Here is a 27,405-nt window from a genome sequence, read left to right as displayed (position 1 = left end):
CCAAAGACAGCTTTCGAGCCTAGCTGGTGATGCTTGATTCAGATCTTTTTCTTTCACGGATAGCAACCATTGTTGAACCAGTTCAAGCCAACTGGACTCCTTATGAAGACTGTCTGGAAGGTGATACAAGGTCAAGACTGTCCTTGAAGACACTCTGAGTCTCTGCAAGGGTACTGCATTATTACTATTGGCAATATCAGAGCGTAGGGCACAGTAGACGTCAACTGGCTTATGTTAGATCAAATGTCATTGAGTCACTTGCCATGCCGGTCCCGTATTACACTGAGCTATTTTCTCCAAGACACAGACTACATTAACGATGCAGCCAGACAGTATAGACTGTGTTGATTGACAAGTGCCTTTATAGGTGTCTGTGGGTGGCAAGTAATTAAACTTGTCTCTACAATTCAGTTTATTCATAAGCTGTAGAAACTACATATTTTCTCCAGAAAGATATAGAAGACGATTAAAACAATTTTTTTAAATGTTTATTTATTTTTGAGAGAAAGAGAGAGAGAGAGACAGAGTGTGAGCAGGGGAGGGGCAGAGAGAGAGGGAGACACAGACTCTGAGCTGTCAGCACAGAGCACAGCATGGGGCTCAAACCAATGAACTGTGAGATCGTGACCTGAACCGAAGCTAGATGCTTAACCGACTGAGGCATCCAGGCGCCCCAAGAAAGCATTTTTGTGTGTGTGATATGCGGACCCTATAACTCACCCAAGTATTGCCCGTCTGATAATAACTGCGAGGTAATTTGGAATACATCCTAACAACTAGCATGACTGGTCAAAAAATTCCAATGAGACATTCACAGAGATTTCTGCAAAATGAGTGCAAGGCAAGAATTTCTTGATATAAATTTATGTTGATACAAATCAATATGTATCTATTTATATCTATTTATATTAATGGATATATATATATATGTCAAGTTATATCAATTTTGTGTGAGAAAGGATGTAAGTTATTGTTAACAGTACCCCCAAGCAAATATTTAGATCTCTAAAATTTAACAGTGTGTATGATGACCGTATTACATAAACCAAAACTTTCGGAAAGACTCAGACCCTTCAGAAAGGGCGGGCTAGCCGGGACACAGGGAAGCAGGTGGTTGTTCCATCTCACGAGCTCTCCTTTGAAAAATAACCTTTTGTTTTTCCTTAATGGTAAGTTTCTTTGCTTCTAAAAATCTGGATGTGATTTCATCCCTTTACCTCGCCCAGCTTGGATATAGAGCAGGGTGAGGGTGGTTAGTACCCGCTTGTAAAAGTTCAGACGGGCTTGGGGTGGGGCATACGGAGACCTCAGAAACACAGGCTTGTAGGGGACGGAGAAGGCTAGGGAAGCATGGGAAGAATGAGGGCGAAGGTGAAGGTCCAGTACTCTAGGGCAGAGGCTTCTAGGGCAACCAGCCTTTGGCGAATGTTAGGAGGGTCCCAACCAGCAGAGGCAGTAGGTGGTCCTCTCAGAGGGAGAGGGCTGAGCCCACTTGGGGAGGAGTCCACTAACCAGATTAATGCAGCTTTGCTAACGCCACAGTGGGACATCTGGTTCCCCTCTGAAATGAGGGTACCGTGGGCCCTCAGCAGCTTCAGGCCTCAGGCCAAGAAGACTGGAGCTTAGCCCCAGGCTTGCGGACGAGAGAAGGTGGGAAGCTGGCCCAACACGATGGGTATGAGTGAGAAGTGGAGGCAGGGGGCCCTTTGGTGGCCTGAGAACTCATCACAGCAAGTATTAGGCTGGTGGCTCAGCCCCACGTGCTGGAGCTGGGCTGCTGGGAGGCAGTTTGCTAAAAGCTAGGTCCCTGAGTTGGCTTGGCATCTCGAATGGTACAGCCTTCCCATAAGAAGCCCAGGTATGGCCCAGATGCACACAGGGCTGTCTGATAAAGCAAAAGCACAGCACAACATGCTAGCCCCAGGACTTGTCCCTGCCCCGCGCTGCTCCCTCATGCAACCTTAACCACACTGGTCTCTCTGTTTTTCCTTAGGAAGTCCAGCACCTTCCTGTCTCAGGGCCTTTCTCCTTGCTCTCCCCTCTACTTGGACTGCTTTTCCTCCACACATCCTCTTGGCTCACTCCCCCCCCCATTCCGTTGTCTGCTCAAGTGACCTTAAGAAAGATCTTTGCAGACCACTTTTACGAAAATAGCGCTTTTTTTTTTTTTCCCTCTAGTCTCCTACCCTGGATTTACTTGCTTTTCCTCATAGCACTTGTGATTCCTCGATAGTATATCAAGTCTCCCCACCATAATAAAAACGTGATGGGGGTAGGACAAACTGAGCCATCATATCTGCAATGTGTAGAACCAGCTTCGGTACAGAGAGGTGCTCAAGAGATATTTGTTGAATGAATGAATGAATGAATGAATGAATTGTACTAGAACCCATCATAGGGAGTGAATGGCGATAGTGTTCACCACCAGCCCGCGTGTGGCACGGTCAGCACAGTTAATTAAATAGGGCTGCCTAAAGTTGTCTGTGGTCCTAAGAAAGCACTGCTGGGCTCCAGAAAACTGGGGTTACTGACGTGTGAGGAGAAGCTTTCAGTTCACAGGGAATCTTTGCACGGTCGTGTTCTCTCCCCAGCGCGTTCTCCCCGTCTCCGGTGGACAATGGCAGTCCTGATTAACACAAGCACCTCCCGCAGAGGCTGCAGAGAATGGCTTCCGGGCAAGTCATGACCTTGGGAGCAACCTGGGAACAGGAGACAAATCCCCCCAATTTGTATTCTCAGCGAGATTCAAGACGACACAGCACTGATGAAAAGGGAGAAATTCGAAATCAGGATAGATTGCTTTCTGATGAAAACATGAATTCCCTAATTTAGAAAACCATCCCGGACAGCATGAGTAACACAGTGGATAAGGCAGAAAAGACACTCATTGATTTTGAAGGATGGTTTGATAAATTATCTGATTATTCAGAAATGTAAAAAGATTTCCTATAAATGTAAAAAGATTGAGATCATGAGCAAAAGATAAGAGTCATGAAAAATTGATTCAGAGGTATTATAAAAGCTATTTCCCAGAGCGGAAAAGACTAAAATCTTCAGATTAAAAGGGCTTACCAAGTATCAGAGAAATTAATATAGAGAAAGAATAGACACTTAGAAATACCCTGGAAAAAAATTTTTAAATTTAAGAATAAGGGGAAAGGTCTTACAAGTAACCGTGTAAATAAAACAAACAAAATGATCAAATGTGCTGCTCACTTTTTTTCTGCAACTCTCAAGATCGGAAGGAAATGGGGCCATGTTATAGATGGCAATTGAACAAATTTGGGGCAAGTAAAATAGGGAAGACCCAGATAACAAGGTCTCCGGGGGAAATGCAACAACTCATCTCTCTTCTTAATTTTGTTTTCCCAGAAAAGTAGTCCAGTGATCTTAGCAACAAATCACAATACGGAACCCTGGTATGAGGAAAACACAATAGGAAAGAAGTGGGGTGGGCAATGATAGAGTGTAAAGTGAAATTATTCTCTAAGTAATTGATTAAAAATGTAAATATCATGGGGCCCCTGGGTGGCTCAGTCGGTTAAGCACTGACTTCCGCTCAGGCCACGATCTCATGGTTTGTGAGTTCCAGCCCCGTGTCGGGGTCTGTGCTGACAGCTCGGAGCCTGGAGCCTGCTTTGGATTCTGTGTCTCCCTCTCTCTCTGCCCCTCCCCTGTTCATGCTCCGTCTCTCTCTCTAAAATAAAATAAACATTTAAAAAGATTTTTTTAATGTAAATATCTCATTAAATAATTTTAAATTTTTAATTATGTAAGGAAACAATGCTAATGTAAAAATACCTATGAACAGAAAAAGATGGACAGTTAAACAATAATATTAACTTGGATTTAAAAACCAAGGTTATACCAAAAAAAGACCCCAAAAAACAAAAACCCTGGGAAGTTGGACATGGGCATAGGTGGGGAAAAAAATAAAAGCGTACTAAACCATCCACTGTGGAGAGGGCCAATTAATCCTGTCTCATTCTTGACACTGATAAAACAATATAGGATCTTATGTTTACCACCCTCTCTGTTTTCATCTTATTTTATTTTTGAAGCTCTTAACTATAGAGAACTGAGGGTTGCCTGAGGGGAGATTGGTGGGGGGATGGGCTAAATGGGGGATGGGCATGAGGAAGGCCCTTGTGATGAGCACTGGGTGTTATATGTCAGTGATGGGTCACTAGTTCTACTCTTGAAAACAATACTGTCTTATATGTTAGCTAACTTGAATTTATCTGTTTTGTTTTTCAAATTCCAGATATGAATGAAATCATATGGTGTTTGTCTTTCTCTGATTGACTTGTTTCACTTAGCATAATACATTCTAGCTCCAACCACATCATGGCAAATGGCAGCATTTGCATTTCATTCTTTTCATGGCTGAGTAATATTCCATTATATATATATATATACCACATTTTCTTTATTCATCAGTCAATGGACATTTGGGCTCTTCCCATAGTTTGGCTATTTGTTGATAATGCTGTTATAAACATTGGGGTGCATGTACCCTTTGAGACTGCATTTTTGTATCCTTTGGGTAAATACCAAATTAACTAACTTGAATTCAAATAAAAACTTGGAACGACAAACAACAAAAAGAAGACAGGATCGATTATTTCTTGAAACGTAAGGGTAACCGTTATCCCGGGAAAAACAGAATTCACAACATTCCACTCACCTGAGTAAGAAAAGAACAAATAAGCCATTTGGCAAAAGATGGGAAACAAAGAGGCAGAGAGGCATAAAAATCCCAAGCAGGTTGCGGAAACTACAGTGAAAGAGACGAGACCGACCCCGTCGATCTTCGAAGCAAATAAAAGCAAAGATTCCCAGATTGGATCTAAGTGGGGATTACTCCTAAGTAACGTATCTAAGGCAAAGGCAGAGAAATTACAATGTCAGTAAGAAACAAACAAAGAAATACACATATAAATGAAAGTACAAGAATTCACCGGGGTGCGACACACAAATAAAATCATCTGTTCAAAACACAAGGCAGCGAAAGGAAGCCTCATTATTCCCGTAGTTCCTGTGGGCAGCAGCATCACATTTATGTGGAAGAGATGTATGGATGAGCCGCCGGGGTGCTGTGGGGAGTCCCAGGGCCAGCTCAGGCCTCGAAGGTGCTCACTAAACTGTTGTGCACAACCCTGCAGAGCGTTCTTCGTGATCCTCGGACACAGGGGAGAGGGAGAAAGGAAGGAACCGGCAGGCTGCCAATGGGCCACACTCTGCACTGTTACCCTCTCTCTGTGCTCCAAGCAAGGTCAGTTGGGTCAGCCCAAACCCCTGCCGAACCCCGGGTGCCCTTGGGTTTTCGCGCAAAGGGGTGAAGGAGCTCGTATCTCCTCCTGAGTGGCGGAAGGGTGAGATACTTGAAGCAAACCCCAGCGGCAGGAGGCCCTCCAGCATTTGCAGCAACACTGAGGAGGCCTCGATGGGTTTTCACCGAGCACAGGTTTGCGGGTCTGACTCGGATCCCCCGACGGTGGGGTGACACCCTTGAATGCACTCCGGTGGAGATCAGGGGAACCCACAGACCAGACCAGAGCGTAAGTTGAGGGCTGGGGATGTAACAAACGCAATCGCAAAGCTCCATCACGTTTGTCCCCAGGGAGGGTGGAGTAAAGAGCCAAAGGTGAGGTGCTCGGCCCAGATACCCTCAGATCCTTTTCTACCCCTCCCTGTGGACTTCTCCCACTTCTGTGTCTTCCCTGTGATCCCACTGCCCACAGCCAGTGCCTGCAGCGATTTCCTGAGGACGCCCTTGGGCTGCTGCAGCCCCCACGTGCATCCATAGCAAAGGCTGAGAGTTCTGGAGAGCGAGCTTACTTCTCCGCCATGGCCCATAGCCAATGACTGATGGGTGCAGGAGGATTCGAAGCCATTTCCTGCTTGCAGGTGTAACTTGTACTCCAGAGCAAAACTCATACCCCGGAGTTGCCCGCCGTCCATCTGAAAGTGTCTCTGGTGGGAACCTCTGCTTGGCTTCCTGCCCTCCTGGCTCTTGCACCCCCCCCCCCCAACTCCTTTGCCAGGTTTTTATCTCAGGATCTACTTCTGGGGAATCCAACTAAAACAGGTGTGCCTGCCTCATGCAGTTCTGGCTTTTCCTGCCACCTTACCTCTTCCCTCCGCTTTGGCTTCCTGCCAGAAAGCAATCTCATGACTCGGTTCCGTGTAGACTCTCTTACACAGGGAATGACTGAGTTGGGCTATGAACACCAGCATCGGGGGTGGGGGGAGGTCTCTCCTTGGCACCTTGCTCTCAGAAGACCTGTTAAAGACTGTCCCCGTCCAGCTTTATGAAGACCTGTACAGATGCTATTGAGGCTGTTAGCTGTTGGGAGTCCCTCCTCACTGATTCCAGGTTTCTCTTCTTTGAGACAGATAAATCTTTGTTTTGGGGGACTGTCCTACGCACTATACAAGGTTTAGCAGTATCCCTGGTTCTCTACCCACCATGTGCCAATAGCATCCCCATCTCCCCTCAAGTTGTGACAGCAAAAACGTCTCGGACATTCAGCCAAATATTCCCCGGGAGAAAAAAAAAAACGCCCCTGGATGAGAACCACCCATCTACACTAGCTCCCGGGGCCGTGGCCAATGCCACCACCATACTCCGTGGAATGAGGTCCCACTTCTTCCTCCTCTTTTGTGGTCGAGTTTATGAATGGTGTGAGGTAGGGGTGTTTTGCTTTGAAAACACAAGGGATCGCCAAGGCTCGATCTCTAAGCCAGCCATCAAGCTGACCGTTTGGAACTTGGCTAATTCTGACCCCAGTAGCGCTCTTGTATATCCCAGCCAAGGTTCAAAACCTTTGTAACCGCTGTAGAAGGAGCACGGTCTGAGTCTCAACTGTTATTTTCCATTTTTTGGTAACAGGAGGAGTGGTTTTTCCCAAGGTGTTCTGTATTGTTGAGGAACACCCAAAGGGCTGGTGAGAACTGGCTTCTAATTCTGCAGATGGATCCCCAGATACACTCATTAATTTAGCTTTCTCCCTCGAGGAATGTGACTCCTCCATGCTGAGGAACCAAATTAGGAGCAGGAGAGAACCTCTTTCATGAGCAAGATTTATAACACACCTGGGAGAAAATGTGGTCCAAGCCAAGGTGACAATTTGTCGTCTCCATTCCACCTGAAGCTGTTCAGAACGTTCTGTGTAATTCTCCTTGGCCATGTGGGGAATGTAAAAAGCACACGGAGTTTGCTGCTAATGGATTTATTAGAGCTGTGTGACTTCGGAGAAGTTTCTTAACCTTTCTGAACCGCAGTTTCTTTATTTAAAAATGAGTACCGGGGCACCTGGGGGGCTCTGTCGGTTAAGCTTCCAACTCCTGATGTTGGCTCAGGTTTATGATCTCACGGTTGTGAGATCGAGCCCTGCATCAGGCTCACGCTGACAGCACAGAGCCTGCTTGGGATTCTCTCCCCGTCCCTCCCCTTGTGCACGCGTGCAATTGCTCTCTGCCACTCTCTCAAAATAAACAAATAAGCGTTTAAGAACAATGAAATAAAAATGAGTACCTACTCATGGATACGTTGGACTTTTTTTTTTTTTTTTTAAATTTTTTTTTTCAACGTTTTTTATTTATTTTTGGGACAGAGAGAGACAAAGCATGAATGGGGCAGGGGCAGAGAGAGAGGGAGACACAGAATCGGAAACAGGCTCCAGGCTCCGAGCCATCAGCCCAGAGCCTGACGCGGGGCTCGAACTCACGGACCGCGAGATTGTGACCTGGCTGAAGTCGGACGCTTAACCGACTGCGCCACCCAGGCGCCCCTCGTTGGACTTTTTTGATAAAATGAGATAACATATACGAAATCAGCTGCTAAAATACCTAGCACAGAACTGCCATTCCATAGATGGTAACTACTCTGTCCTTGAGGACCCTGGTCAAGTTCCTTCGTTCTTCTGAACTCTGGTTTTCTCATTTGTAAAATGGGAATGCTAATTCCAATCTCACCGGGTCCCCATGGAGATGAAGTAGCAGCTTAGATGCAACTCCTGTAGATGCATCTGTGGAACCTGTGGAGTTCTACCAAAGTATGATGACATCCGCTACATCACCGCTACGAATATCACGGGAGCTTGCGACGCGCTGAGCACGGCTGGGTTGGCTGTAAGCTCCAGTGCCAGCGTGGCATAGTTGAACCCCTTGATACCTCAGGGCATCTGCTCTTCCCATCTTAATAATATTAACGCAGTGTTTGACACTTCCCAGCAAGCATTTGGCCAGAGGGAAGCTTCCAGAGTACCCCACCCCAAATCAAGGAGCCATTCGCTGGCTCCTTCAGAACCCAGAAGGGCTTAGCTCTTCGGAAGGGGAGGAAGATCGTACAATGCAAAATGCCTTCTCTTTGATACTTAGTAAGAGCTGACTTTTTGGAGTGCCCGCTCTGTGTCAGTCATTGCATTGTGCTAAGCATCCTGTGTGAATGATTTTACGTGGTCTCCACATGATCCTCTGAAGTGAGTGCTCTCATTATCCTTAATTTACAGGTGAGTTAACTGTGTTGGAGCTGGAATCCTAATTCAACGGTCTAACTCCATACAACTGGCAGTCCTCTAATTTCAAGCACTGGAGATGTTGTCATTCTAGAGCTTACATTAAGATTGATCAGGGGCGGGGGGCGCACAGGGGAGAAAATCCTTTTCCCCTCAAAATAAGAGAGCGTGTTTTGTTGACCAGAGTTGTCCCAAGTGAAAATGGCACCTTTGAGTATGCAAGCTCTCTATCATTGCAGATACTCAAGAATAGTCTGAACAAATAGCCATCAGGGATACAGAAGAGAGAATTCAGTCTTGCTGGGGTTTGGGTTATACGAGAATTTAAACGTGCCGGAAACATCGGGTCTGGGATTCTGGCAAGACACAAAACATATGTGGAGTATAGTCTGTATCAGAATGGTATCATAAGTAAAAAGTCAGGTTGTCTCTCAAAAAGAAAATAGGATAAAAAAAGAAAATAAGACTGAATATAATGGATCAGGGGTAGAAGCTATGAAATAGAACACACAAAAAAATAGAGAAGATCAATTAAACGACATTAGTTTAAATTACCAAGAGTATGAATGAGGGATGTACCATCACCTCAGATTCTACAGTTATTAAAGGGCAATAAATAAATATTATAATTAACTTTATGCCAATAGATTTGAGAATTTATATGAAAGGGACAAAGGATAAAACAACCAAAGCTTGCTCAGGAAGAAATACATCATCTTAATAGCCTTAAAAACATTAAAGAAATTAAATTTATAGTCGAAAACATTCCCCAAAGAAAACTCCTAACCCAGATGGATTTTCATTAGTGAATCTACCTCACATGTAAGGAAGAAACAGTGCCAATTCTATACAACCTCTTTCAGAAAACTGCAAAAAATGGAATACTTTGCAACAGACTCGATGAAGCCAGGCTTACTCTAAAACCAAAATGAGACCAAAAAAACTTTCAAGAAAAGAGAATTACCAACCAATATCCCTCATGGACATACTAGCAAAACCCTCGAAAGAAAACTATCAAAGTGAATCTAGCAACATACAAAAAAGATCATACATCACAACCGAAAGACGTTTCTCCCACTTGTCATTGTTGTTCAACACTATCATTCAACATTTGAAAACCTGAACACTACTCGTACACCGTATGTGCCCTTGAACTTTATTTATGGAAACCCCTCAGATCTTTCTATGACTTCTTACAACCTTTCCTCCTCTTTCTCTGCACTATCGTTGGGTTATTAGACTTGGACCCTTGGCGTCTGCTGGGGAATCTGTCTTGTGTACATCGTTTGGTTCTTTCTTGAAACTTTTTTGAATGTTTTTATTTATCTTTGAGAGACAGAGAGGAGGAGAGACTGCTGGGGAGGGGCAGAGAGAGGGGGAGACAGAGAATCCGAAGCAGACTCCAGACCCTGCCTTTGGTTCTTTCTAATTCCGGATATCTGAATTCAGAGTCTAAGACCTCCAGCCTCCAACCCCAAACTCAGCCAACCCAGAATTCCATCCATGTTGGGCCTGTAAGGGGGTTTCAGACAGGAGTAAGACCATCTTAATTTACGAAAAAGGGCTTTGATAAAGAATATATGTAAACCACCTACCACATGGCAGACACCCCAGGAACACCACTTGACTTCTTCTCTTCTCTAGGGGAAAGCTCTGGATGAAATCTGAGTGAGGCAAGTTGCCTATTACGTTAAGCCTTCCAGCTCTGCGTTGTGAATCCAGATGTGAGCCGCCCATCGCTCTTCTCCAACATCAGGCTTGCTGGATAGAGTTGCAGAGTGCTGTTGGGCTGTGCTGGAAGATGAGGACTGTCTTCAGTGGGAAGGGATTTAATCTCATTATCACCGACAGTGAAGTTATGGCTGCTGGCTCTGCCATCAGATTGCAGACCCTATCAGCAAGATGAAGGGGCATCATTTCCAGGAGTTGTAGGATTGCCGCTGCAAAATTTTTAGGAAGCTGCTTTTTTTTTTTTTTTTTTTTTTTTTTTTTTGATCGAGAACATCCACCTGAAAATAGCTCTGAACATTGTGGAGACAGCACCGTGCGGAGTACCGAACTGAGAGTTCAAGCCTAAAGATTTGTGGAGCAGACTGTACCTCTAATTCCAGGTTTTGTAATGATACGAATCACGTCGATAATAAATAGCAGTCACAAGAAACCTGAGAATGTGATCCCAGTTCTGTTCACTCCTTGCCTTTTATCCAGGAAGAAGAATCTGAGTCTCCTGTTCCTCGAGCCTGGGAGAAACAATGACTATGCCTTCCCCTCTCCGTTAACAGTGAGTGGATTTTTCTCTTGCGTTCCACTCACAGGTTGTTTTCCTTTTCTTCCTTGCTAACAGAACCCTAATTTTGTTCAGGCAGCAGGTCACGTAAGCCAGTCTTGGCAATCCCATTCTCTTTTGCTGGGCTGGGGCTGGGCAGGGGAGCCAGGGCTGGCAAAGGAGACGGAAGGAGAAGCTTCCAGGGACTTCTGCGGGAACACAAAAAAGAGCAGGACATGAAGGAAGCTCTCCGCCACCACGTCCTCAGTCCTACTTTTGGAGCAGGTGTGGGGATCTGCCGCTCGAAGCTGAAGCATCTATCTTGCCACCAGAAGACCACGGCCGGGGGAAATAAGGGCAGAGGGGAAGCGTGGGTGCTAGCCTTGGACCACCTGCCTCTGGATTTCTCCGTGATTAAAGAACGAATGTCCCGGTGGCCTAAACCACTGAGATACACACCCACTGGTTTTCCCTCAAGATGTGCACTCTCCATCTTCCTTCGTAAGTAGAAACCCCCTCCCCCATTTTCATCCAGGCATCTGGCCACTTGGATTCATGTGCCATGTCCCAGCCTGCCCTACAACTAAGTGTGCCCATGTGACTGGTGAGTTATTGGTAGATGTGTCAGGTGGCAGCTGTTGGGAGCCATCCTTGACAAGAATTGGTTCATACAGCTCCTTTGTCTTCATCCCTTTCTTTATCCAGGCACCGGGGATGAGAATGTGATGGCCGGAGCTTCAGCCACCATCTTGGTCTGTGAAGATGAAAGCTTCATCCTGAACAAAATGTGGCAAGTTGAAAGAACCAGAGTCCTTGAGTGCTTTATAGGCAAGAACAGCCCTAGATTTTTCCACCTGCAGATTTTTGTATGAAAGGCAAGTCAGCTTCTATCACGTTTAAGCCATTTTTATTTTGGTTCTCTGTTCACGGAGCTGAATTTAATCCCAACGGATACACTAAATGGGCAGCTACTGGGAGGACCCCGTAGCCCTTGTACTTCATACCCTGGAGTCCACAGCAGCCCTCTAGTTTCTAGAAGAAGAGGAAGGAGTTAACAGTGAATTGCAGTTGTAGGGGGAAAAAAACAGCTGTAGATAATATGTAAATGAATGGGTGTGGCTGTGTCTCAATAAAACTTTATTTGTAAACACAGGTAAGTTGGTTAGATTGGTCCTGTGACCAGGTGTTTTAGATGCCAAGCATCATGTGACATTCTCATTTATGAAGCATCTACAAAGTGCCTGACATTGTCCAGATGTTTCAAAACCCTGCCTCTCCTTATTCTGATCAGATTCTGAAAACTTTATGCACAAGGACACTGACCACTGGAGACAGGAGCCACATCGCCAAGCTCACAAGTCAGTAACGTTGCTGGGATGTGGACCCAGACCCGGTCTCTAAAATCCACGGCCATTTGAATACATTACTCTCCTGTTCTTTCTGTGAATAACATTTCTCTTCTAGTAATTGTGTGCGTCATGCCTGTCAGACTGTCCGTGGGTCTACCTGATCACATTTCAGACGCTCCCCAAGGACCAGAACGGAGGAACATGCCAGAAAAGCCCGTGGACGGAGGCGCGAACACAAACAGTGTTTCGTTTAACACATTTCCTGCAGACAGAACAGGCGGCTTCAAATTGTGGGCGGGAGAGGAAGGGAGAGACAATAGAAGGAAAACAAAGAGAGAGAGAGGCACGAGGCTGTGAGGCATTTCCACAGCAGAATAGCCCGATTATAGTGCCTCCTCCCTGAGGTCTGAGAACCCAGCGGGCAGGAAGTTGGAAATACCAAGCCCACCAACAGGGACCTACCAGGTACTGACCCCTGTGCTAAGGGCTTTCTTTCTGTGGTCTTATTTAATCCCCACAAAAAGCTCCATGAGGCTGATACTAGAACCCCCTTAGTGGTACCAGAGGCTCAGAGAGTGGAGTGCATGGCACAAGGCCACCTAGCTTATGAAGGGCAGAGCTGCGAATTAAATGGACATCAGTCTCACTCCAAAGCCCAACCTCTCCCCTGTCCCGTGACTTTCCAGAGCCTCTCTGCTGGTGGAAGAACTACAGGGGCTGCCCAGGGGGTGGCTTGTCCCTCCGGCCACACCCCCCTGATCAGAGCGTGGGCGTCTCCCAGGCCTGGTTCTCTCTGCTCCTTTCTCTTTGGTCCGAGCAGCAAAGCACTGCAGGAATGGAGGGAACGGCGGCCTTGGAGGGAGGGCGCTACATCCAATCCTGCCTCTTCCACAATGAACCACGTAAAGGTGCTTCAACTCCTGGGATCTCGGCCGTCCTTCTGCAAAAATGAGAATAATAAAGACCTACCTCGCTAGGTTCTTGTAGGAGCCAAATATGAACGTGGATAGAAACACTGGGCACAGTGCTTGGTTCATACATGGGGACTTAACGGGTGGGTTGAATCTCAAATGCACTGAATACCAGGGAACCCTTGGGAGGCGGTGTTGCCTAATGGTTATGGCATCCAACAGCCGTCCAGGCTACCATCTGAGCTAGGGAAAGTCACTAACTCATCCAGCCTTGATTTTCTTCTTTGTAAAATGGAGCAAATGCTAGTAACTGCACCCTGGGTTTGTCCAGAGGACTAAATGAGAAAATAAAGGACCGTGCCCAACAAACTGCAAAAGCTCCATAAACGTCATTATTATTATGTCATAGACTATGATTGTTCCATATGGGTTCATCTACTACATTAATAAAGGAGGAAAGGACGGAAGAGGGCTCATGGCCCAGGGGAGGGATTTGCTGGACGACTCATGCATATCCTGATGTGGCATTAAATTGCACGCTCAGAGCGCATGGTGGATGGGGGACAGTCAGAGGTAGAAGGGAAGGAGAAGACTAGAAACTCTCGTGAGAGAACAAATTAGCCTGCTCCATTTTAAAACGTATTTATTCATTCATCCAGCCTCTCTTTATGACCACATTTTAATGCACCAGACACACAGGGCTGGGCTCTCAAGACACAGGAGAAAACAGAATAGACAGGATGTCTGTCCTCACGAAGCTTAGAGTCCAGCAAAACGACTAAGCATCAAAGAAGTAAAACCACATCTGTACATAACAGCAGGTCATGATACTTGCTAGGAAAGAAAGCGACTGGATGCTGAGAGAGAATAACGGGAAGGACTTTCTTTTCATGGAGAGTCCGGAAAGGGCTCTGGGAGGTCTCAGGTGACACTTACTCTGCCATTGACTGTATAAGAAGGAGGCAGCCATTGCAAAGGTGGGCAAGAGGGAGGAATTCTGGGCGGAAGGAACACCATGCTGTCAAGACCCTAAAGGGAGACCGGATTTGCCTCCTCAGAGGATCCGAGTGAACGGGGAGTGGGGGAAGTGGGGGGGGGGGGGGGTTAGAGGGCTCTGAGGCCAAGCTGGTACCATGAGAGTTCAGATTCAGTTTTGAAGCCACTGGAGGGTTTTGAGCCCAGGAATGATGATCTGGCTCATGCTCCTGCAAAGCCATTCTGGCTGGTCTGTGATGACAGAGATTCAGTGGGAAGGCCACTGAGGGTGTGAATTTGATGATTCGGTAGGAGGTGGTGGGGACTCAGACCAGGGAGCCAGCCTCGGAGACAAAAAGAAGTGGATGGATCTGGGGGCACGATAGCACACAAGGTGATGGGCTAAATGGAGCGAGGAGGAGACACGGGGACAATGTCGGGAGGCTGGCTTGAGCAACCCATGAGAGGGACGGGTTACCAGTTCCATCACAAACAAGCTTGAGATTTCAAGGACACGTCCAAGTGTGTGGTACCCACGAATGGCTCCAGAGCTAGCAAGTGGGGTCTGGGCTGGAAAGAACACATTTCAGAGTTGCTGGCATTTGCATAAGGTTTAAAACCCTGGGCAGGCTCGGTGTCCCAGCCCCATCCTGAGGCTCCCCTTCTCGTGCTGCTGACTGGCCCCGAATCTTGGTACAGCCCGCTGCCTGCGGACCCCAGCACGCCTTCACGCTGCCTACCCCGGGGCGGGGTGCCTTAGAGCAACCCTAGCCGCCCCTGTCCCACAAACGTCTTGGTGAGCAGGGGCCATCCAACACAGCTGGCACCAGAGCCCTGAGCTGGGACATCTTTTTGTCTTAGAAAGGTGCCTAGGCACGGAACACTGTCCACGAGGACTGAGGGCTGGAAAGGCAAGGGCGGAGTCAGGTGGGTGTGAGGGCAGAGTGCCCCGTGGGGCACACGGGCACGCAGGCCATTTTCTGCCCCGCCCCCACCTGTCCCTTCTAGATCCTTGACCTCCTCTCCTTGTCTCCTCCCAGCTCTAGAAGAGCCCTCATCTCCCCCGTGGATTGTCTTTGCCCAGGTACAGCCCTGTGTGTTCAACAACCCTTGAGCAATACTCCACTCCTTCAGAGTTCCGTCTAAACATTCACCTGAAACTCTCTTTCTTCCAGATGTCAGTTCTTCGCTCTCTTTCTTCCAGGTGTCAGTTAAACAGAGCATTCGGCACCGAGCTCTCTTTTGGGGCGCACTTAGTTTTTTCTCCAAGTTGCCCGTTATCTGCTGGGGGGCGGGGGGTGACCATCTCCTCCCGGGGGGCAGAGGTAGGGCCGGGGAGGCTGGCAGTGACCAGCTGGTAGGAGTTTGCCGCGGGGGCTTGGAAACAGTGTGGTTTAGGCCCAGACGGCCCGAGTTCAGCCCCAGGATCTACCCGGCTTGATTGAAGTCTGGTGAGTCGGTCAACCCCTCCGCGCCCCAGTTTCTGCATCTCTAAGGCCTGATAATAATTTCAGGATTGTTGTTAGATTATGGGGAACGCGGGGAAGGTCCTTTGCACCCTGTAAAGTGTAATTAATGCGTGCTGTCCTGTGCACAACGCTTAGCAATGTGTGTAGAGTCTCTTACATTTCTGCTTTGCCCGCTTTGGATGGTAAACACCCCAGGGACTAGACCAGACAAGCCCAGGGCGCTGCTAGGGACTGTGAGGGGTGCGGGGTTGTGGCTGCTTCTGTTCAAAGATGCCTCGCGTCTGTGGGGTCTTGTGCTTTTCAAGGAGAAGCGGGCAACTTTTCGTTTATGCTCTCGATTCACAGAGTGATGTTAACCGGTGTCTCTTCTGCGTACTGAGCAAATCTTAGGATGGTCAGGATGTCAGGGTAGGGAGAGAGGGTGCTGGGAAGAGAGGAGGGAGGGAAAATTCACAGTTTAGGAGAGTAGCAGTACTCACATCTCGGTTTTGGGTTTTTTTTTTTTTCAACCCAACAAATAAATAAGAAAAAGCCCCTCGAAGTGGTCCTAACCCCAGGGCCTTTATGACCGGATCTTGACTGCTACCCGAGGAGAGTTTCAAGCCGAAGCAATGTCAGCTGCATGCACTTGAGCGTGAGTGTCTGGGGGTCTGCGGCTGTGAGCGCCCTTTGGCCTGAGAGGGTTGCAGAAGCCTCCAGAAGCCTCCTCCACGTCTGTGTTGACTCCGTTTCTCTGGCTTTTCTCAGCCTCTTTCCTGTTCACCTCTGGCCTCGGCTGTCTGGCAGGCCTGACTCACGGGAGGCCACAGCCAAGTCACCTGGTTAGTATCAGTCACACTGGTCTTGGAACATCTCTCTCTTCAGAAATAATAGAGGCAAAAGCAAGTGCCTCAGTAAGTACTGATTTTGCCACGGATTTCATCCGAGTGGTGCTCTTAAATGGTCAGTTCTGGGAACTCCCCACATGTCAGATGACTCCTCTTTGGCAAGTGCGATATAAGCAAATCATTTTCTCTCCCGGCAACCGACTTGCCTCCTCCCTCCCTTTTCCTCCGCAAATGTTTGCAGAGAACCCATGTGTCCGAGGCGCTGCACTGGGGCTGGACGAGAGATATGAAGACACGGTGTGCTGGGCCACAAGCTCCTGGTGCACACGGGGGACGGACCAGTAGACACATGAGAGCAGACGGGACAAGTTCACTGGTAAGGGGCAGCACAGGGCGTGGCTCTCAGCCTGGAGATCGTCCTGGGCACAGGGCCAGGGGTGAGCAGTCCAGGGGAGGCGCGCATGGGGAGACATCCCGGGCAGGGTCAGATGATCCTTTGCCACCCTCTTTCACGGTCAAGTGAAACGTTCCCTTAGGCAGCAGCCTTCATCTACCCTTGGGGCCCACTGAGGTTGCACCACTCTTCGGTTCCCTGAAGGAGGGAGTGCGGACAAAAGTATAGGTTGGAGGAAAGACAGAAGAGGGCCGTCCTTAGGGTCCCCACACCCCTCGGGGGAAGCTGATAGCAGTGCCTTTCCGCCTCAGTGTCGTTGGGATCCTTTGGATGCCCTGGTGGGGGAGCACCCCCATGGGCACAGTGGGGAACAGTAGGTACAGAAGGGACAATATGTTTTTACACAATGGTTTTGGTACCTGTGACACATCCCCTCAGCCCCCCTATGATTTCAGCTGTGGCTCTGGTGGTAAGTTCAGTAAGTTCATCTCTGAAGCTGGGAGCCCACCCAGCTCTCCCACAAGCACACCCTGGAAGTGTGGGAAGGTCACACCCAGGAGCCACTGTCAAGGGGAGAATGAGAGCCAGTAGACAAAAAGCTCATCCTTTGGACAGAACGTTCTGGAAGGAATTCTGTATGCTTGCCGGAGGTTCTAGAATTGAGACCCTGTTGCCCAGCAACCTTGATAATACACAGAGGGTGACTTTTTCTCCTTCCTGGGCTTGCTCACTTCCTTTCCCTTTACCCCTGCTTCCTGGGATCTCCTCCCAAACGAACGAGTCCTGTCTCAGGCTCTGCTTCTGGGGGAACCCAAGCTAAGAGAGAAGTGCTATTAACAACTTGAGGATCTGAATGCCATCTCTTACCTTTCAGAATTGTCACTTATACCTAAACCAGAGAGGAGGAGAGTCCCAACACTGGCTTTGAAACGCCTCTGACCCACAGGAAATGGCTGTTTTCAAGGTAGGCTGTGAAAAGGACTTATTGATATAGAAAGCTCAGAGGACCTGGTGTGGGGATTGGTCGGGGGACTCAATTTAGCACGTGACAAGAAATTCTGGTTTCACCCAGGGGAAAGCTGCTGGATATTGTTTCCTCAGTCGTAATGGCCACATGTTTTAAAACCCCACAGTTCTAGAAGGATGAATGGCTGGGAAAAGATTGGGATAGGGAGGTTGTATGTGAACCTAAAAACTCTTATAAATATTTTTACATTCATAAAAGCCCATTAAGAAACTAACAGTGAAATTTAAACCTCAAAAAATTGGAAATCAAAGTTAATAGACGATTACTTTTCCTCGTCTTTAATCTCAAGATATTGGACTGAGGTAATGATGGAGTGATGTATGGAGGAGAAAGATTTGGGGACGAGGCATTCTTAAGATTCCTTTTATCCTCTGAATTACTTTTGATCTTCATATACCCTATGGAAATTCTTTCTGTTGTAGAAAGTAAATACATCGCAGATGGAGTCAGACTCATGTATTTGGTGAGGTGTGGTAACTCCCATCCAAATATTTCTTTTAATTTTACTCTGCTCATCAAAGGGCCAGCTCACATGGAAAGTGTGCTTGGTGTGCCGGAGACCAGGTTACATTTCTATGTTATTCACGTGTTTCACGAGACACTTAACAACACAATAGCCCTGAAGGTACATGACATCGTCTAGTTTTATAGACAGGAGAGCTGAGGCTCTGTTATGCATGCAGTATGATCAGACCTGGTTTTAAAACTTTGAAAGGTTTTTCATGTGGATAGATTCATGCATGGGGGAGGGGGGGAAGGGGCAGGGACTTGCCAGGCCATATGACTTGCCTTTGGGTTAAAATCATAATCATCTAAAAATATTGGAATACATGCTGTTAAAAAGCCCACTTCCATCAATTTTGCATTGGAGAAGGCCATATTTGTCTCAGGGAGAAAACAATTCTTTTCTTTAAGGAAATGCTCCGATGGCTCACTGGTCATGAATAAGCTCCCTGGCTCTTGTCAAGACAACAAGAGAAATTACTCGGCTTGGATCGCTTAATATTAAGAGATTTAAAATGTTTCCCCAGTGAGCTCAAGTCAGAAGTTAGAGTGCCAGCGGTTAAGATACGCCCAAGGCAGGGATGGTCAGTTTTCAACTGTGTGTTTTGTTTTTGTTTTTTTGTCTTGTGCAGTCATTCCCCTTTGTTTCTCTCAAACCTTCAGTGGATCCCATCACCCACGGAGCACTGCATTAGCAGTGTCTTCGGAAACTAGAGGGGAAAAAGCAGATACGTCAGCGTCTGGGCAAAGCCATGCCAAGGAAACACAATAGTCAGCAGGAGCAGTGAGCGGACAGTCAGAAGGCAGTAAGACAAAGCTGGCAACAGTTGAGATTGAGAGGTGACGTCTGTAATTCTCCACCTGTAGAATTATTCAGGAAGCCACTGGATCTCGTACAGAGGGAGTCTGGATGAGGTTTCGGTTTTCCTTGTTTGTTTGCTTTCTCCTGGAGATTATAAGAAACCAAGACTTAGTCAGCCCACAAAGATTACAAAGGGAGTGTGAGCCAGTTGACTCAAACCCCTAAAAAAGATATGGTGATTTCGTGGTGACTTCCTGAGCTCACTCCTCTTCCCAGTCACCTGAGAGCCCGTTAATTTGGGGGCATTTTTTAACATTTATTTATTTTTGAGAGAGAGAGAGAGACAGAGTGTGAGCAGGGGAGGGGCAGAGGGACAGAGACACAGAATGTGAAGCAGGCTCCAGTCTCTGAGCTGTCAGCACAGAGCCCGATGCGGGGCTCGAACTCACAGACCGCGAGATCATGACCTGAGCCAAAGTCGGACACTTAACCGACTGAGCCACCCAGGCGCCCCTGGGGGCATTTTATATTCAAGTTTGTTAGATAAATGGAGTTGAAATTTGATTTTACTTCTGATTCATCACCTTTGTTCACCAACTGTACAACTGCGATAACTTCCAATAACTAACCCAGCCTAAATTATTAGTAAATGTGGTCTAATTTTTCAGACCCCCCCCCCACCAGACAATTTATTAAACTCACTTGATGCGTGTGATAGGATGTAAATGGAGCTCTTGGGGCTTGTTCACGGTGTCCCATTATAACCTAGACTCTTGGAATCCCCGTCCCAAGGCACTGATCATGCACGCATGCTCCAGCACCATGAAGCAACTTACAAGGGGGTTCCAGGATGGCTGCCAATGTCAGTTTTTAAAATCCAATGGGAGAAGGTTTCTGGAAAGATGGAACAGACGTACTCTCTGTTATCTCTCCCGCTAAATCCAGCTAAAACCTCTGGACATTACATAGAAAAGAAACGTAAGGAAGGGTGTCACGGTTCATGAGTTCGAGCCCAGCGTCGGGCTCTGTGCTGACAGCTTGAAACCTGGAGCCGGCCTCTGATTCTGTGTCTGTCTGTCTGTCTGTCTCTCTGCCCTCCCCCACTTACACTTTGTCTCTCTCTCTCAAAAATAAAATACAACGTAAAAAATTAAAAAAAAAATTAAGGAGACTCTGAAAGGTAGACCTTGGCTGAGGACCTCAGGACCCCAGGAATGACAAGCTGATGTTTCCCTGGGTGTTCTTTGGGCCCCGTAGATCCCAGACGAAGACCAAAGGAAGCCAGCAACTCAGATATGCCAATGGTTGCAGACAAAAAGAAGCCCCAGGAAAAGCCTGCTCTCTCTAGCCAAAGGACCGGGAAAGGGGCAGTCTTAAAGACAGAAAACCTTTAGGTGACCACTGCTCTCCTCCAGCCAAACATCACAGAGAGCACTGTAGTCCTACTCCACTCGTTCTAGCAAAGGCCAAGTGGAGAATCTAGATTTCCACCTCAACAGGCTGTGACAAGGCACGTCCCCCCCGACAGAGTGGTGTCACAAAAGGTAGGGAGTTGGGACTTTCATCTGTGAGGTATGGACTTGCACTTCCAGGCGATAATGAGGTACCCCTTCCCCTCCTCGCTGGGGGGGGTGTCAGAGAAAACCAGGTGGAAAGTCAGGACTTCTGCCACTGCTCAGCAGTAATGAGCTCACCCAGCTCATTGGGAGATGACCGGGAACAGTAACCAAGTGCCTTCCCTGTCCCTTCAGCCAGGATAATAGCAGAGACCCAGTGGGGGAGACTGAACTCCTATTCCCACTCAGGAGCACAAAAAAAGCTTCCTCCCTCCTCCTGTGTTGACTCCCACCCCCCGTAAGGAAGTGATGTCTCCCTTGGGAGCAATGTGAGAAGAATCCTTCTAACAATGTAAAATTTAAAAAAGATCTCGAATCTCATAGTACCCCAGATGTCCAGGTTTCAACTGAAAATCAGCAGTCATACCAAGAACAAGAAGATTTCGACCTGAATGACAAAAGACATCAATACACAACGATTATGCCCAAGTACCAAATACAAATATCAACACCAACACCGAGATGACACGTTGGAATTATCCGACAAAAATTCAAAACCAGCCGATATAAACCCATTAAAATGAGTAACTATGAACCTACCTGAACAAATTAAACTTTAGAAAAACCTAACTAACAAGTAGAAGATATAAAAAAAGAGCCAAATGAAAATTTTGGAACTAAAATATACAATAGCCAGAATAAAAGCTCAATGGCAGAATGGAGAGGACAGAGAAAAGAATCAATAACCCTAAAGGTAAAACAATAGAAATTAAGACTCTCGAACCACGGAGGACAAAATAAACTGATAAAGAAGAAAATCCGCGTGATCATCTCAGCAAATGCAGAAAAAGTGGCTGAAGGAATTCAACACCCCCTCATGACAAAAACACTCAACAAACTAAGGATAGAAGGGAACTTTCTCAACCCGGTAAAGGGCATCTATGAAAAGCCCACAACTAACACACTTAATGGTGAAAGATTGAATGCTTTCCTCTTAAAATCAAGAACGAGACAAGAATGTTCTTACCACTGCTATTCAATACTGTACTGGAGCTTCCAGTCAGGACAATGAGACATGGATGAGAAATAAAAGGAAAGAGGTAAAACCGTTTTATTTGCAAAGGACATGATCTTACATACAGGAAATCCTGAGGAGTCCGGTAAAAAATGAACAGAGCCCCAGGACTATAACAAAACAAAACAACAACAGCCAAAAAACCTAGAATTTGGGGTATCGGAGCCCGAGAAGGAGGGGAGAATGGGAGTGGAGCTGGAAAAATATTTGGAAAAAAAAATAGCTGAAAATTTCCCAACTTTAGCAAAAGACATAAACCTATATATCAAGAAGCTGGGCAAATCTCCAATAGGATAGACCCAAAGAAATCTGTGCCACAATTTCTGAAAACTCAAGACAAAGAAATCTTGAAAGAGTTCAGAGATAAATGAGATGTTACCTATAGGGAAAACAATCCAAATGACAGTGGCTTTCTCATCGGAAACCGTGGAGGTCATAAGGAAGCGGCGAGGTATTTTTCAGGTGCTGAGAAAAAAAGGACTGCAACCACTGAATTTTATATTCTGAGAAAATATCCTGTAGCAATGAAGGGGAATCAAGACCTTCTCAGATGAGGGAAAACTGAGAAAACTGGTCACCGGAGGACCTACTTTGCCAGAATGGCTAAATGTAGTTCCATAAAAAGAAAGAGAACCATAAAAGAAGGAATCTTGGAATGTCATGAGGGAAGGAATAACATAATAAAAAAAGTCAGTAAAGAGGCTTTCCTTTTCCTCTTAACTTTTCTAAATTATATTTGACGGTTGAAGCAGAAATGACAACATCATCTAATGTAGTTCTCAAAGGATGGAGGTGGAATATTTGAGGAAATTGTATTACAAATCAGAAAGGGTAAAGAGATATAAAGTGGGGAGTACATTTTATACACTTCACTTGAACTGGCAAAAAGTTAACATCAGCAGACTGTGACAGTTACGGACACATAATGTAATATGTACAGCAATTGCCCAAAAAGGTATGCAGATAGATATGCTCAAAAACATTACAGAAAAGTCAAAATGGAATTCTAAAGAAACGCTCGATTATCCCTCAAGATGGCAAGAAAAATGAAACAGAACGACAGAAAAACAGAATAAACAGAAAACAAAAAAGTAAAATGATAGACTTAAGCCCTAGCATATTAATAGTTACACTAAATGTAAATGAACGTATCCAGCAATTAAAAGACAGAATTTGGTGGAGTAGCTTTTTTAAAATTATTGAATTAATACACTTCAAGAAACTCACTTCAAATATGATGGGATAGGTCTGTTGAAAGGATGGGAAAAGATATGCCAGAAAAAACATTAATCAAAAGAAATCAGGAGTGGTTGTATAAAGATCAGAAAAAGTAGATGCGAAGCAAAGATAATTATTAGAGATAAAGAAGGACATTACAGAATGATAAATCAATCTCCCAAGAACGCATGCCCATTTGAAATGTGTATGCAGCCAACAACTGAACTACCAAATGTGTGAAACAAAAACTGATGGAATTGAAAGGGGAAATAGACAAATCTACAGTTTTAGTGGGAGACTTTAACACCCCTCTCTCAACAATGATAGCAAAACCACACATAAAATCAGCAAAAATAGGGGCACCTGGGGCAGTTCAGCATCTGACTCTCGATTTCGGCTCAGGTCACGATCTCATGGTTCGTGGATTTGAGCCCCGCATCAGGCTCTGTGTTGACAGCGTGGAGCCTGCTTGGGATTCTGTCTCCCCTCCCCCCTCCCTGCCACTCTCTGCCCCTCCCCTGCTCAGGATCTCACGTGCTCTCTCTCTCTCTCTCAAAATAAATAAATTAAAAAATAAATAAAGATAAAAAAACAAAATCAGGTAGACTATAGAAGAATTCAACGGCACCATCAACCAAGTGGATTTAATTGATCTGTATAAAACACTTCACCCAACAACAGCAGAACGCACATTTTATGCCCAGGGAACATATACCAACAGAGATCATATTGCAGGCCATGTAATAAACATGAGATCATGCCATGTGGGATGACTTAGTATTTGCTAAGTGAAATAATAAGTCAGGCAGAGAAAGACAAATACCATAAGATTTCACTTGTATGTGGCATCTATAAAACAAAACAAGCAAACAAAAAACAGAAACAGACTTGGAAATACAGAGAACAAACTGGTAGCTGCCAGAAGGTAGGGGGTGGGTGGAGGGATGGGTGAAATAGGTGAAGGGGGTTAAGAGGTACAAACTTCTGGGCTGCCTGAGTGTCTCAGTCGGTTAAGTGTCTGACTCTTGATCTCAGCTAAGGTCTTGATCTCAGGGTCATGAGTTCAAGCCCCACGTTGGACTCTGTGCTGGGGGTGAAGCCTACTTAAAAAAGAAAAAAAAGGTAAAAACTTTGTAAAGTTATGAAACAAAGAAGTCACAAGGATGAAAAGTAAACCTCAACAAACTTCTAAAACTAGAAATAATACAGAATATATTTTCTGGCCTCAATGGATCCAGACTTCAGTTTAGGATCAAAGAGGAAATATTAAGAGAAATTTTAAAATACATTAAACTGAATGCAAATGAAAATACAACGTATTAAAATTTGCAGCTAAAGCTGTGCTGAGAGGGAAATTCATAGCACTAAATGTTTGCATTAAATAAGAGAAAAGGTCTCAAATCAATAATTTACAACCCCCATCACAAGAAATGAAAAAGAGAAAAATAAACCCAAAAGTAGCAGAAAGAAGGAAAAAGAAAGGTAAGAGCAGATATCAATGAAATTGAAAGCAGAAAAATAATAAAGTCAATTTTAAAAAACCCTGGTTCTTTGAAAAGATCGATAAAATTGATCAAACCTCTAACAAGAATGACAAAGAAAAAAAATGAGAAGACACAAATTACTAACTTCAGGAATAAACTAAGGGCATCACTGCAGAGCTTGGAGATATGAAAGAATGACAAAGGGATATGATGAACGCATCTATACAAATAAATTTGACAACTTAGATGAAATGGACCATTTCCTTAAAAAGTACAGACTCAGTATGAAATAGATTATTAGGATAGTCCATAACAATTATGAAAATTATTCATACGTTAAAAATGCCCCCAAAAGAAATCTCCAGGCCCAAGTGGATTCAATGGACAATTCCACAAAATGTCTCAAGAAGAATTAACACTGATTCTATACAGTCTCTTCCGGAAAATAGAAATACTCTCTTCCAGCGTCACTTCATAAAGCCAACACTACCTGCAACCACAAGAAAGGCAATACCAAAAGAAGAAAAATACAGACCAATATCCCTTATGAATATATATGCAAAAATTCTAAACAAAATGGTAGCAGATAGAATTCAACAATACAGAAATGGAATTACACACCATGACCAGGTGAGGTTTATTCCAGAGGTGACAGGCTAACTTAATATCAGAAAATCAGTCAATATAATCCACCATATTAAAAAGTTGAAGAAGCACATGGTCATATCAATTGATGTAGAAAAGGCATTTGATAAAATTAAACATCTATTGTGATAAAAACTCTCAGAAAACGAATAGTGAACTTCCTCAACTTCATCAAGAATATCTACTAAAACTACTAAGCTAAGATCGTGCTTAATCATGAAATTCTGAACGCTTCTCCTCTCAGATCAGGCATAAGACAAGGATATTCACTCTCACCACTATACCAGAAGCTCTAACCATGCACAACAGTCAAGAAAAGGAAATAAAAGGCACAGAAATGAGAAAGGAAGTAAAACTGTCCCTATCTGCAGAGAATATGGTTATGCACATTGAAAGTCTCACAGAATTTATAAGAAAACTCCTAGAATTGGGGCATCTGGGTGGCTCAGTCAGTTGATCAACTGACTCTTGGTTTTGGCTCAGGTCATGAGCCCACTGTTGGTGAGCTTGAACCTCCCATCGGGCTCTGTGCTTCTGATGCAGAGCCTGCTTGGGATTCTCTCTCTCCTTCTCTCTCTGCCCCTCCCCAGCTTGTGCTTTTTCTCTCTCAATCTCTAAATAAATAAATAAATACTAAAAAACCACAAAAAACCAAAAAACAACTTCCAGAAGTCATGAGTTCAGTAAGGTTACAGGATATAAGAATATACAAAAATCAATTGTATTTTTGTATACTAGTAAGGAACACATAGAAACTGAAATTAAAAATACAATGCCATTTAAGTTGCTCAAAAGAAAATGGGAATACTTAGGTGTAAATCTAACAAAACATACATAGGACTGGTTTGCTGAAAAAATACCAAACACCAGGAAGATATTCAAGAAGATCCAAGTAAATGAAAAGACATACTGTGTTCATTAATTGAGAGGTTCAGCATAATAAAGATGCCAATTCTCCCTAATCGGTATGTAGGTTTAACTCCCAAATCCCAGTGAGACTTTTTTTCTAGATACTGACAAAATTATTCTAAGCTTTTATATGGAAAGGTGAAGGGACGAGACAGCTAAAACAATTTTGAAAAAGAAGAAAAAAGTGGGATGAATTACCACATCCAATTTCAACACTTGTCATATAGGTATAGTATTTAAGACTGTGTGGCATTAGTGAAAGGATAGATTGATGAACAGAACAAAACAGAGAGGCTAGAAAGAACCCCACACAAGTACGAGCAACTGATTTTGGACAAAGGGGCAAAAGCAATTCAATGGAGGAAAGACAGCCTTCCCAGCAAATAGTGCTGTAACCATTGGGTATCCACAGACAAACAAACAAACAAACAAACAACAACAACAAAAATGAACCTTGACTTAAACCTTACACTTTAGGCAAAAATTCACTGAAAGTCAACTATAGATTTAAATGTAAATAAAACCTAAAGCCGTAAACTCATAGAAGATAATACAGGAAAAAATCTTTAGGACCCAGGTCTTGGTGAAGAGTTCTCAGACACGACACCAGCCGCATGATCTAGAAAAGAAAAAAAAAATCAGTAAATTAGACTTTATCAAAATCAAAATATTACAAAATATTCCATTGAGAGGATAAAAAGACCAGCTACCAACCAGGAGAAAATATTTGCAACCACATAGCTGACATAGGACTCACATTCTAGAAAAGATGAAGAAAGAATTCTTACATGTCAACACATCAACATGCCACATATAAAATAAATCCTATTTCAAATGGGCAAAAGACACAGGCATCTCATCAAAGAGGAGATGCAGTGGCAAACAAGCATGCAAAGGGGTGCCTGGGTGTCTCAGTCGGTTAAAGCATCTGACTTTGGCTGAGGTCATGATCTCACGGTTGGTGAATTTGAGCCCCTCATCGGGCGATCTTGAGCCCCTCACCACTTCAGGTGAGCACCAGCACCGCTTCTCTCTCTCTCCCTCTCTCTCCCCTCTCTCTCTCCTCTCTCTGCTCCTCACTCACTTGCACCCTCTCTCTCTCTCAAAAAAAAAAAAAAAAAAGCACACAAAAAGATATTCAACATCACTAATCGTTAGGGAAATGCATGTTGATAAAACATGAGGTTTTATCACTGCATAGAAGTTGAAATAGGTAAAACAAACAAACAAAAAAAGCCGACAACACCAGGTGCTAGCAAAGATGTGGAGAGGCTGGATTGCCCACATGGCTTCTATAAAATGGTCACCCGGGAAAAGAGTTTGAAAGTGTCTTAAAAAAACTAAACATACACCTACTAGAGATTATACTGCCGGAGAAATGATAGCTTATGTCTAACAAAATCCTCTACAGGACGGTTCACAGCATAGCTATTTATTTGCAGTCGTCAAAAACCAGAAGCAACCAAAATGCC

At 45.0% G+C, this 27,405-nt stretch overlaps 1 long non-coding RNA gene across 1 annotated transcript in view; it reads left to right on the top strand.

Annotated features, from left to right (window-relative positions):
* The first annotated feature begins 17,419 nt into the window (after positions 1-17,419).
* LOC131511648 (uncharacterized) overlaps positions 17,420-27,405 on the top strand; it is a 62,699-nt gene continuing 52,713 nt past the window's right edge. Inside the window, exon 1 of the long non-coding RNA XR_009261639.1 lies at positions 17,420-17,677. This is a non-coding gene — a long non-coding RNA (uncharacterized LOC131511648). The remainder of the gene's footprint in view (positions 17,678-27,405) is intronic.

Source organism: Neofelis nebulosa, chromosome 5 (genome assembly GCF_028018385.1).
Source record: "Neofelis nebulosa isolate mNeoNeb1 chromosome 5, mNeoNeb1.pri, whole genome shotgun sequence".
Taxonomy (NCBI): Eukaryota; Metazoa; Chordata; class Mammalia; order Carnivora; family Felidae; genus Neofelis; species Neofelis nebulosa.
The sequence above is the reverse complement of the archived record's forward strand: the minus strand, read 5'-3'. Positions and strand labels throughout refer to the sequence as shown.